The following is a 4663-nucleotide window of genomic DNA, read 5'->3' as shown; positions in this document are numbered from 1 at the left end:
GAGGAACTGCCGCCATTTTGGTTGGGTCTGAATACTGATCCACTGTTGACCTTCAATCCCTTTTGCAAAGGCAGCATTTATCTGAGTAATTTTATTCTGATTGCAGGTTCATCTGTTTTTTTTCCCTTCGATTAGTCCCTGAGCCCTCTCAAGGTAATGGACCAAGTACTTCTTTCATATGTACTTCCTTCACCTGAAAGAACACTTGGGATCCCACGGGGAGCAATCGGTATTTGCTAACTGACTGACTGGCTCATCGTTGCTTAAAATCCATCTTTATTTTTATATGATAGTTCAAATGATTTAATGAGTGGCTGCCACTGACAAGGCACTTGGGGACTGTGCATAAAATGACACAATAATATGAAAATAAAGCTTTGCTTGGAGACTAACACCCAGAACTGCCTTCTGTGTACATATTGCTCTTTGTACTCGAGGAAAAAATTCTTCCTTTGGTCAAGTAGAGTTGTTTTCATTGATAAAAATAAGTAAATCTACATTCTCTCCTTCTGCTGTATTTGAATGCTTACAAAATCAAGCATCGCATATAATGCTCATTTCAGCAATGAATATGCAGAAAGTGCTGCATCTCTTTATTTAGGGATTTTAAACATTGCAGTCATGTTCATCATGGCGACTGTAGGCTTTTATATCTAAGACAGACTCATTTCTCAGAGCCATATTTAAGTATCTCGCGCAGTAGCTCTGGCCTGTGGGTACTGTACAACATACCACTGAAGATGGAAGGTTCACCTCAGTGGAGAAAATATAAAGCCAATGTGCAGCTGGGGATTCTTCAAGTAGAGGAAGCAACAAGGACAGGAGAAGGAAGAAAGGTGAATTCCAGGGGAGCCAAGTTTGCAACGAGAATCTGGATGTTGGCTTCATCACAGAGCACCGTGTGGGGGTTGTTCTCTAACCTAATGGTGCTCTAAGAGAGGTCTACAATGTCTTCTGAGTTCCATGTTTTGTAGGCAAGTTTCCTCTTCTCTGTGCAACAGTCTACCAAATACTGACAGTCCACTCAGCATGCACACAGCTTCAGAGCTACGACTCGGCTCCTGATTTTAGATCTTAGGATGATTTTTCTTTCATTTATGTGTGTGTTTTCTCATTAATTCGCTCATTTTTAAAATTAAGTAGTTAGGCAAGAAGTAGTTACCTAGTAACAACTCTATGCAGAGCGTTGGGGTTGGAGTTTAGGATGCAAAGATGTGTCTGAACCCCAGATGTTATTTCAGTGAATATGCATATAATCATAAACCTGTACCAGTGTGAGTGCTCTGAAAGGAGAACGTAGTGCCACAAAAAAATGTGTATTAGAAGGATTTGACTTAGGGAAGCGAAGGAAGTGTCTTTGAGGATGTGATAACTGGGCTGAAAGCTGTTAAGTGAACAAGTGAGTTAACTAGGTAAAGGGCAAAGCAGAAGAGGATATAAGAACAGCTCGTGCAAAGGCCCTGTGGTGACAGAATGTGATTTACATGAGGACACCAAGGTCAACTTGTCAGGAATGAAGAGAGCAAAGGGCATGGGCAGGACTGCTAACGCTGAAGGAGCTTTGTCCTCATCCCAACAGCAAAGTTGGCAACACACAGAAGAGAGGCGAAGGACAGAGAGCTCCAATGTCACAGCATGGGCTGTGGGAATTGGAAGCATACAAAGAAGAGGGTTTTAGGACTTTTTCTTCTTGCCTCTGCACAGTCCCTAGACAGCATCCTGACACAATCACAGGTGTCCCCCAGCAGCTGTTAGCTGTCAGGTAGACAGCTCTCCCAGGTCTGAGTGGATAATAGGGAGGATGCTCAGGGGTGGCAGAGGGACATGCTCCAGTGGTCCAGATCCGCTCTCTGCCCTGCTCACAGTGAGCATTTGGGACGGAAGCCTGGGCTCACTGCTCACAGATCCAAGTGCGTTTCACAGTCATGTTCTGACGGGGAAGCCTGGCTTCAACCTTAATAGAGCAGAGAGCGCCCAACCGGCTGGCATAACCTCTCCCAGGCAGGGCAACGGGTGGCCTTCCATTCACAGCCCAGAGTGAATGTAGACAGATTCAACATAGAAGCACTCCGGACTCCGTTTATAATGCTAATAATAAAATGAACCGTAATAGCCTTTTCATACTCCAGGTATTCAACATTTGGAGATTTGAAAGATCTGGAAAATATCCTTTGGTTGAAGCTATTATGATATGTAGCCTGCTAACAGCCATAAGCCTTGGGAGGGCGGGAGTGGGGGACAGGGCAGAAGAGGGGGAAAGGACTGAGTGTGAGCTCACAGGTTCACTGCCACTGCCCCGCAGGGCAGGGCTCCGCCAAAACCACCACCAGTGAGGATTTGGGTTGGGCCATTCTTTCTTGTGGGGTCAGCGCTCTGCATCCTATGATGTTTACTAACTTCTCTGGTCCCCACCCACTAGACGACACCAGCACACCACCCCTCCCCAGTTGTAACAACCAAAGTCTTCTCCAGATATCACCAAGTGTCTCTTGGGGGACTAGCTCCCTCCCTTTCTGAATCACTGTAATAGAAGATTCATCGTTAACACAGCTGGTGCGTAAGGTTTCGTGAAAGGAAAACAAATATTGCCAATAATTTGAGGATTATTTTTAAATAAGAAAATTCCGACAGAAAGTGGTGAGAGGTTTTTCAAACTAACGTCATCTTTAGTTTTCAAACCAGTTTAGTCACCCAGTGACCCCACGGGAGCCTTACTCTAAACCCCCACCCAGGGCAGCTCTGCTCCTGCCACCGAGGAAAGTTGACCTTCAGATCCAGCAGGTCAGCTTTTTAATTTAAATTTCAAGATGCAAAAGTGGCTTTGGTATTTCTTCCATCTCAGAGAAATAAGGAAGGAAATGGTTGTTTGCTCTTGGTGCTCTTGAGACTTTGAATATTTCTTCCACCTCCACTTTGGCAGGAGATGGGAGGGTATTAAAAGCCGTAATAGAATCATTTGGATGCCTAACGGGAGTCTGGAGGGATTGGGGAAGGACTGTCACATTTCCCAAGAGACCCAAGCTCTCTGACAGGGGTCGGCTGCCCAGAGTCCTGGGCGAGGGAGGAGATCACTGCCCAGCAGCTGCGTGACCACGCGGGCTGGGGATGATCAGCTCTCTGCCTCTTTACCATGCCGTCCGTGTGTGACCTTGAACGATGGCTAGGTCTTTTTTGATCTCCACCGTCTTTTTCCTGAAAATAAGAGGGAGAGCAGGGACTGAGCGCCTCTCAGTGCCCGCGAGGACTGATGAGATTTTGCAGCAGGGACCCCGCGCTGTCATTGGGGGAATATGGCTTTCCACCTGCAGGTTGCCCAGTCTGTACTTCTTCTTCCTCCTTCTTTCTGCTAAATCGGTTGGGCAGGCAGAGGAGGTTCTTTTATATATTTGCTTGCAGGATTTAGAGGTGCCACAGAAGCACTATTAACCACCATAAATTAAATCTGGTGAGTTGAGGTGAGGTTACATGAACAGGATGGATAGCTGATAGATACTTGATAGAGACAGACAGATTTTATACAACATAGAATCACATATGTGTACACATATATAATTGTTACAATAAATATCCTTGAATAGGTTCGTAATGTGAATAATAAAGTACTACCTGAAATTATCAAAAGGCTCTTGGTATTTTGGATTAGCTGTATTTGCCGGTCTTGATCAGCTCAAGCTTCTACAACAAAATACCGTCAACTGGGCGGCTGATAAACAGCAGAATTCATTTCTCAGATCCGGAGGCTGGGAAGCGCAAGATCAAGGTGCCCGCAGATTTGGTGTTAGTGGGTCCACCTTCTGGTTCATAGATGGTGCCTTCATGCTGTGTCCTTGCAGAGTGGAAGGTGCAAAAGAGTTCTCTGGGATCCCTCTTATAATGGCACTAATCCAATCTGATTACCTCCCGAAGTCCTCATCTCCTAATACTAAGACCACGGGGACTTCCCAGTACAATAGAAGAATTTGGTAGGGGGGAGGGGAAGAGAATACACATTCTGACCTACACATCTACTAAATTCTGAAATGGAGTTAGAAAACCCTCGTGGATCTGAATGTGACCAAGTTCTAGAGAAGTCACCCCTGCCATCCTGCACACATATGTTAGGGAAGGAGAATTTATCTACAGCCCCTGAAGGCATGTGGAGAGAGGGAGAACTTCTCTTGTTGCATTTTGTGGTTCTGTGCGGCTGGAAATAAAGAGGATTAGGCAAGAAAATATTGGTTGGTTTATACTCAGGCTAAAGCCTGACCCCTGACTAATGTTGAAATTAGCCCATTAAACTTGCATTAGACCAAAGGGTAAATCAAGTAATAAAATAAGCCTAACACCTTTTTAGATGGGAACAGGGTTCCAGAACATTCTGTGGTAGCCTCATTGGATGTCTGTCTCTTGGCTGGTGGTGGAGGAGTGTCGCCTGCCCTGACCAGGAAGACTTTCATCCATTTCCGGAAACCATACTAATAATTCAACACATTTCCTCCACCATTTAACCACCCTCCAGACAATCTTGACAGTTGTCGTCCTTTACAAAGGAAAGAGCCGGTTCAGAAGGTCAAGGGGCTTGCTCAAAGACCTTTGCTTAAAAATTGGTGTGGTCTACACTAGACCCAATCCATCCTACATACCAAGTTACTTTAAGAAAGAAAGAAGGAGGGAAGGAAACAAG

At 45.2% G+C, this 4663-nt stretch overlaps 1 long non-coding RNA gene across 1 annotated transcript; it reads right to left on the bottom strand.

Annotated features, from left to right (window-relative positions):
- Positions 1-2592: 2592 nt before the first annotated feature.
- LOC144366643 (uncharacterized) lies at positions 2593-3873 on the bottom strand. The gene is made up of 2 exons (XR_013425742.1): positions 3607-3873; positions 2593-3192 (listed from the first exon to the last, which is right to left on the bottom strand). It is a non-coding gene; the product is annotated as an uncharacterized LOC144366643 (long non-coding RNA).
- Between the last annotated feature and the right edge of the window lie 790 nt (positions 3874-4663).

The sequence above is a fragment of the Ictidomys tridecemlineatus genome, chromosome 9 (assembly GCF_052094955.1).
Source record: "Ictidomys tridecemlineatus isolate mIctTri1 chromosome 9, mIctTri1.hap1, whole genome shotgun sequence".
NCBI classification, from domain to species: Eukaryota; Metazoa; Chordata; class Mammalia; order Rodentia; family Sciuridae; genus Ictidomys; species Ictidomys tridecemlineatus.
The sequence above is the reverse complement of the archived record's forward strand: the minus strand, read 5'-3'. Positions and strand labels throughout refer to the sequence as shown.